At 32.1% G+C, this 13518-nt stretch overlaps 1 long non-coding RNA gene across 10 annotated transcripts; it reads right to left on the reverse strand.

Moving 5' to 3' along the window:
• Nucleotides 1–6470: 6470 nt before the first annotated feature.
• On the reverse strand, nt 6471–11139 carry LOC110274024 (uncharacterized). Of its 10 annotated transcripts, none has more exons than XR_008001269.1 (6): nt 10648–11139; nt 10200–10302; nt 8950–9107; nt 8550–8794; nt 8082–8209; nt 6471–6657 (listed from the first exon to the last, which is right to left on the reverse strand). It is a non-coding gene; the product is annotated as an uncharacterized LOC110274024 (long non-coding RNA). The 10 variants fall into 10 exon arrangements; XR_008001262.1 differs by having other exon boundaries at nt 8550–8878; XR_008001265.1 differs by having other exon boundaries at nt 8550–8816; nt 10188–10302; nt 10648–11137.
• Between the last annotated feature and the right edge of the window lie 2379 nt (nt 11140–13518).

Genomic DNA, 13518 nt, shown 5'->3' on the forward strand with positions numbered 1-13518 from the left:
TAGTTTTTAGAGAGAGAAGCTCTCACTTCTCTCTAGGATTAGGAGTTAGGGTTAGATTAGGATCTCATAGTTCTCGGTTTAATTCAAGTCTCCTTCTACTTCTACCTCCAATTGGTGATTGCTACACTTTGGTTCTTCTCTCTATTCCTCTTCTCTTGTTGTAATTTCTCTTATTTTGTTTCTAGGTTTTGTAATTGAGATATTTTTGTTTTTTTGTTTTCTTTTAATAATGCAATTTGAGATAATTCATGTGATTGTGATGTTGTTGATTGTTGTTTTGTTAATTCTTTGTAATTGTTGGTTGTTGATTCCTTTTATTCTTACAAATAAAAATGCTTTCTTTCATTACCCTCCAAGTGTTTGATGAAATGCTTGAGAGGATGTTAGAGTAGGATTTTATGTTCTTGGCTTGAGAAGGTAACTTAGGATTTCTTGAGTCACTAGTGTCCAATTGATTGCTAGTTGATAGCCATTAACTCTAGCCTTCATTAATCCAATTAGTGGAAAGCTAGGACTTATGGACTAGGATTGATATAACTCACTTGACTTTCCTTTGTTAATTGATTTAGGGATGACTAAGTGGGATTAATCCTTGCAACTACCATACTTGTGGCTAGTGATAATGATGAAGACCCTTGACAACCAAATCGTGCCAAGACCATTTTGTTAATAAAGTTTTCTTACCATTTACTATTTATTTTTCTCATCTAAAACCCCAAAATAAATAAATCCATAACCAATAACAAGAACACTACCCTGCAAGTCCTTTGAGAGACGACCCGAGGTCCAATACTTCGGTTTATAAATTCTAGGGGTTTGTACTAGTGACAAACAACTTTTTGTATGAAAGGATTATTGTTTGGTTTAGAAACTATACTTTACAACGAGATTTCATTAGTGAAATTATAAACCGTCAAAAATCCATTCGTCACACCTATATATACTCTTGTATATTATATTATTGTGATTCAGTCAATAATACATGATACTTTCTTCAGTTTCTCCTCTTGTTTCAAACACATAAAATATTTAAATTAGTCCGTTAAAGATCACACAATCTCCAAATTGATCCCTGAAAGATTAAATTAATCAAAATTGTCCTCAAAAGATTTAAAATTAATCACGTTAATCCTTCCGTCTATTCTGTCACTAACGACGTTAAATTTTGTTGATATGGCATCTTAGCTTGACAACCCAACCTGAACCCAGATCCTACCTACATCAAACCAAACCCAAACCTAGCAAGAAATAGAATTTCCTTCTTCCTCCTACATTCAGCAGCATCTTCGTCTTCTACCTGAAACTCCACCATGCTGCCACCCTACAATTAAATCAAGGGCACACCGCCATTAAGTTAATAAATTTACAAACTTGAGTGTTCATTGTTGTTAAATATAATCCTCGCTCACCAGAAAATTCACCATTTACAGGACTCAAGGATCAAAAATAGCAACAACAAGAATAACAGAAAGCTTTCTTGTGATTTTTGAGAAGTATTGAAAAGAACTGTATATTATTGTTGACATTGGTGCTATCTACCTACTTCATGAGAAAAAAATCAAATTTTGATCGGTGGGTGATTTCATTTTTTAGCTGTTCTTATTGATGGGATCTGGATTGAGGTCTCTCAGAGGGTTTGATTGGGAATGACCATCATGAAGTCATTGAATCATTGGAGGAGTTACTTCAGGTCTTGTTCATCTTCTTCTGACATATTTGAGATAATTGACCATGCGATCATGGTGGCAACTTCTAATTGCCCCAAGGAGTTCAGGCTGAGAAGGAATCGTATTGCTGAGATTCTCTTCTCTTGCAAGCAAATAAGGTGCGTGGGTTGTGACAAGGTTGAGCTCTCTGTCCCTGGTGATTGTGCTGATGGTGGTGGTGCTCATGGTGGTGGTGATAATGATGGTGCCTACAAGAGTAGTAGTTTTCATTACAATCGGAATGGTATTGTTAAGTTTGAAGCTGGGGCAAGCAAGGAGAGTAAGGTGAATAGCTCAAAGAATGATATTAATGATCATGATGATATGGATGTGAATAGAGTCCTTAACAATTATAGTGTTGGTGAAGTTGTGGCATTTACTGATGAAATGAAAGAACAGTCAGATGCGCAATAGTATTATTTGAATCATGAGGAGGCTGCAACTGATGGAGGCAGCAGCTGTTGGAACCGGCATGGAGACTGAGACGCGTAGAGGAGGAGGAGAGTATGTGATCGTCGGGTCGGGTTGGGTTAGGCTCCGGTTTTCTAATGGTTTAGACCCGTCTGTTAGGCCTGAATCCTGACAAAAAAAAAAAAAACTAACGTGCTACGTCCGCAAAACTTAACTGCCGTTAGTGACAAAATAGACGAAGAGACTAACATGATTAATTTTAAATATTTCGAAGACGATTTTAATTAATTTAATCTTTCAGGTATCAATTTGGAGATCGAATGATCTTTTAAGAACTAATTTAAATATTTACTCTTTAAAATAAATAATGTTAAAAAATAAAAGTGAAAGTCAATTAATTTCCAAGAAATTCATCTTAATGATACATCATACATTGAATGTATTGAAATCCTTAAATTTAATTTCTCATATGAAAATTCATTTTTAAATAGTAATAATAAATACCTTTAAAATATTCATTGACAAAACTAGTTTACTTAAACTTCATGGCAAGTTTCATTAACAAAACTATAAAAATGCAAGAGGAACACATAGCTAATAGATTAGCTCATTATTATATCCTATACGTATACCCCACTACCAATTGAATTATAATTAAGAACTTAAGAAGAAAAGATTGTCTCTTTTTCTCGAAAGTAATTATTGGTAATGGTATGTTTGATGTAATTAAAGGAAGCGAAAGACGTGTAATCCAATGTTTGTCCACAGGATTCGAAGTCCCAAACTCCCAATCCTCATCACCAGCTCTACAGAGAAATAATACGTAATACTTGTATAAATCTTTCGGAGTATATTTAGTGAATATTCTAAAAATATTATAACTACTTAATTTTACTTGCTTTTCTAATTTTTTTTTTAGGTTTTGTTAAAGGGTGCTTTAAATATGAATGGATACAAAAGGGTTTGCAGGGCTCGGCACCCTTTTTTAGAAAAATATTATAAAAATTACAAGTTGCAAATATAATGTGTAATTGTAAAAGTGTTTTAATATTTTTTTGGCATTCAAAAATATTTTAATATTTATGCTGTTTTGAAAGATGTGAAATATTAAAAAAAAAGGCTTAAAATCATTATGGTCTTAACAGAATGTTTTATACTTTAAGAATTGAACAAATGAAAAAAAAAATAAAATTATTCTAAGAGCTGACTCTATGTTATCTAACTAAATTAATACAAAATTATAATATGGTTTTCATATTTCACATTAGAGGTATTAAGGGTAAGGGTATCAAAGTGAGTTTGAGAGTCTAAATTTAAACAAAATATACAAAATATTTCATTATTAAAATATATTTTAGATTGTACTTTTAAATATAGGTAAGAAGTGGAGTAATTTGTTGGATTGGACCACTTAATTTATAAAAAAAAAGGCCGAACTATCATTTTATGACGGTTAGAATTTCAAAAATTTCAATTATTCAATTTGTTAGTCTCTTCCGAATCTATCACCCAACTCAATTGGAAAAATATGTAGGTAGCTTTTCACTTGAAAAAAAAAAAGTATTCCATCTCCACAAACTAAACGACCATACTACTAATGAGATACTCATCACTCCTCATTCTGAAGTTAAAAAAAATCCCTCTTAACGGCTAAATTTGACATCAGAGTCTCTTCCAAAGTAGGGTAAAAATTTGAGATCGTCTTATTAGGTAGATTGAGACAGATTACTCTGTTTATTGACGGACCTTTTTAGCAAAACAGACTAAGCCACTTGTCACCCGTATTTACAAATTATTCATCAACGCAAATCTTAGATATTATTTATACGTAAAAGCTAACTTTATTTATTATAAATAACAAATAAAAAGAAGTAATGATATTTAATTGTTCATAAAACATACAGTAAATATATTTTATTGTGGAAAGAAATGATGAAAGTGTCTCCATTCCGAGATCCTAGTATATTGTTACCAACTGATAGGAGTTTAAAAAAGACAAAGAAAAGATATGGAAATGAGTTTGTTGTGAATTGAGAGAGCAAGAAAGATGGGGATTGAAGATTTGTTGCAAATGGAATTGGAATGGAGAAGAGCCATTGTCCGTGAAGAGTAGGACAAAATACAAGTCATGAATGGGTTATGAGGTGCATGCGCATGTAAATATGTGCTAATCTAATTATGAACACATTATCATTTTAATTTCCTTCTTTTGCGCCCAACATGCAAAGCTTACCTCAACCCCATCATCCCTTCTTTTATGCTAACAAATCATCATTATTGTCCCCGAGAATCTCTTCAATTTCTCAATAATTAAATGTGCACCATTTTGCATTTTTGCTACCATTAATTAAACATGCATGCTGAGTATAATATAATTTTGAAAAAGTATAGGTAGACAATGAAAATATTAAACAATGTGAATAATAAATATGTTGGATGTTTAATTTAATAGGTATGCAGATAATTATGGTTATTATTTTTAATTAAATAGTTATTTTTTTTATTCGATTTACTCATGTACAATTAACAATGACCAGATGTTCAATTTAAAAATTTAAAACTACAACTTAGCAATTCGGTTGGGTTTTTTTTTTTTTTTACTTTTTCTAAATTAGCATTATACAAGTATTTATCCAGCTACACACTATATTTTTTTTTCCTTACCAAAGAGAGGAAAACTCAAACCTGTGATTTCTTAGGAATATAAAGAGACTATGTCATTTGAACTATAACTCATGGTTAACATAATAAGCTACACACTATAATTAGTTGTTTTTTGCTGTTATTTTTAATTACTATTATATTCAACATCTTAAGCATGTACTGAGAAAATTAAATAACCCTCCCCTCCTTTTATTTTTATTTTTATTTTTAATAAGTTGTCATATCTTAAGAGTTAAGATGTTTGAACTTTGAATCCCCTCCAACACAAAAAGCAAACTTTGATTTTATGAGAGTCCTATTTGTTCGCAGGAGCAAAAAATGGTGCAAGTTATATGAATTGCACAACTTGACTAACTCAACCCAAAACCCACTACAAGAAAAACACCCATTCAAGTACACTTGAAAAGTGTAGCCAAAAGTGAAAAAAAATGATGCCTTAGGCTACGGCTACACTTTTTGGGCTACAGCTACGCTTTTTGGAGTGATTCCTATTCGGCCGTTGCCTATTCCCAAAGGCTACGCTTTTCAGCTTTCATTCTTCCAGAATAGGCTACGCTTTTCAATGCTACTGCATCACTTGTAAAGCGTAGCCCCATTATATACCATAGCTACTTTTTATAAGCGTAGCCTTAGGTCCCTCTTTTTTTTTTTGGTATACTATAGCTACTGTATATAAGCGTAGCCTTAGGTCTCGTTTTTTTTTTCTGTATACTATAGCTACCGTATATAAGTGTAGCCTTAGGTCTCATTTTTTTTTCTATACTATAGCTACTGTACATATAAGTGTAGCCTTTGGTCTTTTTTTTCTTCTGTATATATATATAATTATCTAATAATTATTAATACAACATAATAGTTAATATGATTACATGTATAAATGAATTGAATATTACAAAATAAAAATAAAAACATAATTATACTAAATAATTTCTTTATATAATAAAAATTGTCTCAAACCAAAATATATTTATAACATTGATCCAAAAGTACTAGAATGAAATTAACTGTAAAAATTCATACAACTCAAATTAAAGTAAGCATAGCCATATCAAAACCATAATATCACTTAGCCAATAAAAGTATTTTCTAATAAAAATCATTAGTCAACCATACATGTAAAGATTCTAAATAGCACTCTATCTTAGCCAATAAACCACAATAATAGTCAGCTTAATCTTTATTGTTATCCTGCATAATTATATAGATAAGTAGTTAAAAAAATATTCATAATGGCATTCGTAATTATAAAAATTAAATGGAACACGTAGTCATAGTAAGCCAAGAAAGCATATATACTAAAAAAATAACATGGTCACGGCAGAAGAGGTGAATTCAAGAAATTATGTATTATCTTGTTTCATTCAAACTATGAAAATCTGCTGGTGTTTCTTCCTTCCATTTCCTTTAACACAATCCTGATATGTCCCTATAGCATTTTTCATGCACTAATTAACCAGACTTTCACACTTAAATTAGATATAGGGACAAATTCATATGTACCAAGTGCACAAAATCAAAGATACAACCACCAGAATTACACAAACAAATTTCAGCCATAGCAATACAACTTTAGTGTTAATAAAACCAACAAACATTTTCAGCCATAGCAATTAATGTAAATGCAAGTAAAAACTATGGAATAAGGAATAGATAAGGACATACCACATCTAAGTTCGGAAATATTATATATATACATAGCTCATGATATTCATAACTAGTGTACCCTTGTTTGGCTATTCCATAATGGGAATGGCTCTTTCGGAAAATAGAGCACCCAAGGTCTCTGTTTTGCTCTCTTTCGTGGCTCTGTTCTTCAGCTCCAGTGGAGTTGGGGCACAGAATTCTCCAGTGTTCGCCTGCGATGTGGCCAAGAACCCTGCATTGGATTTAGAGTATGTCTATTTAATTTGTTTTAGATGTCATCAATAAGTGTAATCAATAACTTATTAATCGACCTATCTAGCTCCTTTGTTAAAAGTTAAATTTTTATAGATATTAAGGGAAGCAAAGAAGAGGTCTATTTAGATGTCTATTTTTATATCTATTTGACACAGAATTTTGTCAAATAGTTCCTTGTTTCCATCAAACAAGTATTTCAGATAAAGGGAAGCAAAGAAGAGGTGGAAATGCTAGCCGACCAATTCATGAATTGAATTTGGCCGTAATAAAGTAGGTGTAAAGTCAAAATGTGCCAAATTCAGTTCACAATTGGAAATTGATACCATAAAGATTTTAGAAAAATTTGACAGCATTCCGGTAGTAAATTGAGCGTTCCCAAATTAAAGAAGTAGCAAACAACAATTCATATGAATTTAGAGAAATTCAAACAGATACAGCGAACAGTAAATTCATATGATTCAGATAACATTAAGCTAGAGTAGCAGAGCAGCAATATACAGCTCATATGAGTTCAAAACACTTCAGACAAAGCAGCAACTATAATTTCATATGAGCTGATATGCATATTCAAATAGGGGCAGCAAGCGCAGTCAAACAAATTAACTTTCCTATGAACCCATATACACTTAAACTCACAAAAACCATATACATAGCTTCATAGGAATTCAAAAAGTGAGCTAAAATTTAGCAAGAGCAAAAATACAGCACTACGATAGCAGAAAGGGATAAAAATAATGGACTCAATCAATATTTCTTTATTGAATTCAACCTGCAATGATCATTTCTAAACAACAACTATTATGCTTGCAGTAGCATTAATTCAATGAATTACTCATAACTGACTCCAACCATGAAGTGCAAATAGGAATAAAGCTTCAGCAGCAATCACAGTTTAAACTCACACATTGAGCATATATCACATTCAGAAATTGATGTAACTGGTACAAGAATGCAGCAGCATTAATAGCACAAACTCAAAAATTCATCAAAGTTAAATTTATCTACAAAAACTTTCAAAACAAAAAGTGTTTCAATATTAAACACATAACACATTAAATCATTCACCTATTCAAGAAATCAACTTCAGTCTCAGAAGAATATTACCATAAGAATCAGCAACTGAGGGAAAAATTGTAGTTTTACTCAAAAGGGGTATAAGTAACTACAATGTCCCCATTTTTATAGATGACTACCTAGATTTCTACAATGGAGATGTCAAACAATCAGATTTCTGTCAATTAGATAGTTAAATTTTTTCTGTCAATTAATTATAAATTATTTTCTTGAAATTATTTTTAACTTTAAATTTTAAATTTTTAAATTTAAGCTTTAAATCTTAATTTAAAAAAGATAAAATTAAAAATAAATGATTTTTTTATATTTTTTAAAATGAAAACGTACCTTTGTGGGTGCTGGGTGAAGAGAAATTCTTGCTCTTGTTATAACTCCAAATTGTCCTAAGCCTCTAAGAACCGTGTGAAATAACTCTGAATTCTTTTGCTTAGAACATGTTATTAAATCTCCCTTTCCTAAAAAGAAACCACACAAATTCATTAATTAATTAAATAATATAGATAGATGATTGCATGAATGAATATAATCTTATAAAAAACGGTGACATCATGAAAAGAAAAAACGTTTCATGTTCATATTTCATATTATTTTATATTAATCTGAAAGAAATGGACCGTGTGTAAGACTTGGACTAACATAAAAGTCATGAAGTCAAACAAAGAAAAATGGAGGCTATGACCGTGTGAACGTAACTGCTTCTTAATCTAATAACAACTAAGCTATTCAACAACCAATACTTAAAATTAATTATTGAGTGAAGTCTCAAAACATGTTTAAAATAATTATATAGTTTACCTTGACATATCAGAAGTGTGTATACAGGTGTGTATACAAGGATTTGAGATATATATTAAAATCAATTATATAGCTCTTTCTTCAAATGAGTCATGCCATATCTCTGAACTCTCTCCCTTACATTCTCCAAAAAGCATACACCTTGAAATTCATATTGCAATCTGTTGAAAATATTACTAGCTAGAGTTGTCTTAACAATACCGCCCATGCCCCAAAGTCCGACAACAAGAACAGCTTTCGATTCCCTGCACAATACTGATTCTAGCTCTGCAATTGGTTCATGAATTCCAACAAATTCTTTTGGATCACATTGGTATGCTTGGTTCAACCTTTGCAACACACAATTCACCAAATTGATTATAAAAAATTTTATTTAAGAGAAATGACGAAAGGAACTGACCCAAAATTTGATGAAGGTAATCCTGACAAATTGGCTGCAAGGAGTGAGTGTGATATTTCAGTTCCTTCCCTCAGCATGTAATCTACATATGTTTCAATTTGCTTTTGATCAAAGCCTTAACCAAATGGCTAAGAATACCCCGCCGAGTGTCTGTGCCTCTGAAACTCAAGAACACATCATAAGTAATGGAAGGAAAAGAACATTCACATGGCTACTAGTAGACATACATGGGTGTTATTACTTGTACACACCTAAATCGAATAATTGATATTCACTTAGATCTTTCTAGATCCAAGCATAGTCCATTTCGACGCAGGGAAGAAACAGAGCAAGTTAAGGAATGGGGTTGAAAAAAATGCTGAGACCAATAGTAACACCACCACACCTATCGTCGCCTCTTCCAAACCCTCCTCTCCCATCTCCGCCGCCAGATCCCTCCCTCCCCCCGCCAACACCAACACTCACACTCACCCCAATCCTTTATTTGTCTTATTCTTATTCTGGGGAAATACTTATTAAGCTGCCCATTATAAAACTGAGAATATAGGTTGGCAATTGAGCTAGTTTATAACTAGCTTTAGTAGAAATTAATGCTTAGCTTATAAAATATATTGCTGGTTCTTTTTAGCATCGTCTTGGAAAAATATTGAAAATGACCGGTGGGTGACAAATTGATTATATTTAGGAAAAGGGATTTACGCATCTAATATGTAATATAGAGATAACACTATAGTAGGACTAAGCATAAATGACGTTTTTTCTCTAACTATAAAGTTATTGGCAACAATATTCATGGCCTGTTAATTTGTGAAAAGTTGAGGGTTTGAGTGGGGTTAATTTCTTTCCAAAACCAAGCCTTCTTTGCGGAGAAAATTTTGTCACAAATTTTGGATAATATAGATACAGTTGAAGTACTCTACAACTTGAGTTATTTTCTCTCCAGATTAGACCACATTAGCTAAGTATTTTGAGCTCTTTTAATGGTTATGTGCAGACAAAGTCAATAAATTCAGTAGTTAAAAGGTTTTCTACAAGGTATGTTGTGCAGCAGAATTACCCAGGAGATTGCAAAAGACTATTTATCAGTCCTGTTAGACATATAACTAATAAAAGCATGAACTCTGAGGAAAAAGCTGCAAATTATACCTTATCCAAAAACAGATCCTTGCAGGACAACGAAATTGACGAATTAAGAAATTCTTCTAAGCATGTATATGTGAGTTTTCAATTCAACTTACAATTCAGCTCACCTTTCTTCTTCCTCTTCTACTTCTTCTCTACTCCTTGTCTTCTTTTCATTCTTTACATTCTTCACACCATTTCTGTTTCTGGCTAACCAAGAAACCGTTCAAACTGTAAGAACTCTGTTAGAAACAGGAAGCTGAAAACAGGAAGCTGAAAACAGAGAAACGAAAGCCAACTTATTCATTGAGAAATCACAGAAACAAAAGCTTATTAACGCTGCATTTGGATTCAGTCTCAGAAACAAAAATACAGAGAAAATAGACAAGCTGTATATTGAATCACAGTTCACAAACCCTAAAATACCACACATCTTCATCAATAACAGCATGCATGTTATCAAATTACAGTTCACAGACCCATATTTCAGAGATTAAAAGCCCCAAATTAAAACCCCTAAAATAGGAACCCTAAGCCACTGATCAATTTCAGAAGCAAATAGAAATCAATACATACCTATTCAATGATGTGAGCACAGCGAAGACGATGATGAGAAGCACGGAGATGATGATGGTGAGAGCGGCGCAGCGACGATGGTGACGGTCGCACACCGACGATGGTGAGGGCCGCACAGCGACGATCAGTGCAAGCGATGGCGAAGAGGAGATGACGACGGTCACCGTGGAGAGTAGAGCAGGTGAGTCGTGAGTGGGAGGCGATGACTCTCAACGGCGACAGTGAGAGGGTTTCCGCTTGTAGTGAGAAGGTGAATGGCGAGACTGAGAGGGTGAATGGCGAGACCGAGAGTGAGAGGGTCAATGGCGAGCTATCGAGACCGAGAGTGGGGGGCGACGATGGTTAGCTATCGAGACCGAGAGTGAGAAGGTGGTTAGCTATGGAGGGTTTGTTGCTCGAGGATGAAGGTGGTTAGCTATCGAGACTCAGAAGTTTAATTTCCTTAGTTTTTAATTTACTAAGTGTTAATAAGGTCTTTCAGGAAAAACAAGGAAAAAAATTACTAAGTGTTAAAATTTTTGGCTCTAGAGACATTAGGCATCACTTTTGAAACGCACCCAAAACTTAACAAATAGGCTATTCTTTAAAAGCATCTCTTTTGATATGAAAAGTGAACCTATAGATATCAACCTACGGCTACACTTTTTAAGTGATATCTTTAATACCTAAGGCTACGCTTTTTAAATGATGCTGCATTTGTGTATCTTTTTCTCTTATAAAAAGGCAACACAGAGAAAAGCGTAGCCTATTCTATGTATAGGCTACGCTTTTCAAATGTAGCCTAAAAAAAGTGTGGCTGAATGGGTATTTTTCTTGTAGTGCCCATCTCCATTATTTGTTTTCCATCGTCACTACACACACAACTACACACTATCTTTATCACCTCACATAATAATAATAATAAGAAAATATTATCAAATTTATCAACATTGTTTGACCCTTACCACTGAGTACAGGGCAGGCGTCGAGTTGTCCTTAAATATCTATCATGTAAAAACAATTATACTATTATTTATATATTATTAGAAAAAAAATAAAAAATCCCAATTCATTTCTCTAATTATTCTTTTAAATTCTGAAAAAAGAAAACTTTAATTTTAATTTTTTTATGCTTTTAAAAGTAAAATATATTTTATTTTTTAAATATTAAAAAATAATTAAGATGATAAATTAGAATTTACAATCATTACTCTTATTAAAAATATCGGTTAATACTCAAATTCGTTTCTCAAAGATTACGCGATCTTTATTTTCGTCCCCGAATGATTTTTTTTAATCAAATTAGTTCCTGAAAGATAAAAAAATAAGTCAAATTAATCTTTCTGTCAGTTGGGCGATGACGTGGCACGTAAAGTGCCACATGGCATGATGATGTGGCACGCCACGTGGTAGGTTAGCGACACGTGGCACGCCACATGGTAGGTCAATGACACGTGGCATACACGTGACATGTCACGTGTCACTTGACATGTAAAAAAGATTTTTATAGTCAAAATAGTCCTTGAAAGTCAAAATGTAAGTCATTTTCATCCCTCAAATTTTAAAAATTAGTCAAACTAGTCCTTATATAATTTTTTTATTTTTTTCATAATATTAAATTTAAAATATTTTTTGATACTACTAATTTTAATAGAAATGTAATTGACAAACAAAACATTAATAATTGTATCTTTTCTTCTTAAATTTTTTTCAATAAAATTATCTCTCTCCTTTAATTCTTCTCAAAATTTCTCTTATTCTTTTCTATTCTAAAACCTTTTTCTTACATTATTTCATTTTGCTTACTCAAAATTGAAATGTATGTATTTATTAACCTAAACAAAGTTATATGTTCAAAATCAAAATTTATGTATGTTAACCTAAACAAAGTTATACCACTATTTTTTTTCTACTACATATTTTTTTTCATTACGGTTTTACTTACATATAGGATGTAATGGTAGTAATACTTAGAGTCAAAATTCAAGAAAATCCACAAATTTTGACTCCAAGTATTACTATCATTACATTCTATACGTAAGTAATACCATAATGGGCAAAAAAAGATGTAGTAGAAAAAAAATAGTGGTATAACTTTGTTTAGCTTAACATGCATAAATTTTGATTTTGAATATATAACTTTGTTTAGGTTAATAAATACATACATTTCAATTTTGAGTATATATATATATACTCCAGCAAAATATAATAATGTAAGAAAAATATTTTAGAATAGAAAAGAATAAGAGAGATTTTGAGAAGAATTAAAGGAGAAATAATTTTATTAAAAAAAATTTTTAAGAAGAAAAGATATAATTACTAATGTTTTGTTTGTCAATTACAATTCTATTAAAATTAGTAGTATAAAAAAATTTTCAAATTTAGTATTATGAAGAAAAAATAAAAAAATTATATCAGAACTAGTTTGACTAATTTTTAAACTTTGAGGGATGAAAATGACTTACGTCTGGACTTTCAAGGACTATTTTAACTATAAAAATCTTTTTTACATGTCAAGTGACAGGTGGCATGTCACGTGTATGCCACGTGGCATTGACCTGCCACGTGGCGTGCCATGTGTCACTGACCTACCACGTGGCATTGATCGTGGTATCGACCTGCCACGTGGCGTGCCACATCATCGTGCCACATCATCGTCCAACTGACAGAAGGACTCATTTGACTTATTTTTTATTTTTCAGGAACTAATTTGATTAAAAAAATTATTCGGGGACGAAAATGAAGATCGCGTAATCTTTCGGGCACGGATTTGAATATTAACCCTTAAAAATATTGTTTCTATTCTAACAGGTCTGTCAAATTGCTCCGTGAAATTCAAAGAACTTTTAATTTAGATCATCATCTCTATTAGACAAATTCTTAGTTTTATTC

Source organism: Arachis duranensis, chromosome 7, assembly GCF_000817695.3.
Source record: "Arachis duranensis cultivar V14167 chromosome 7, aradu.V14167.gnm2.J7QH, whole genome shotgun sequence".
In the NCBI taxonomy this organism is placed as follows: domain Eukaryota; kingdom Viridiplantae; phylum Streptophyta; class Magnoliopsida; order Fabales; family Fabaceae; genus Arachis; species Arachis duranensis.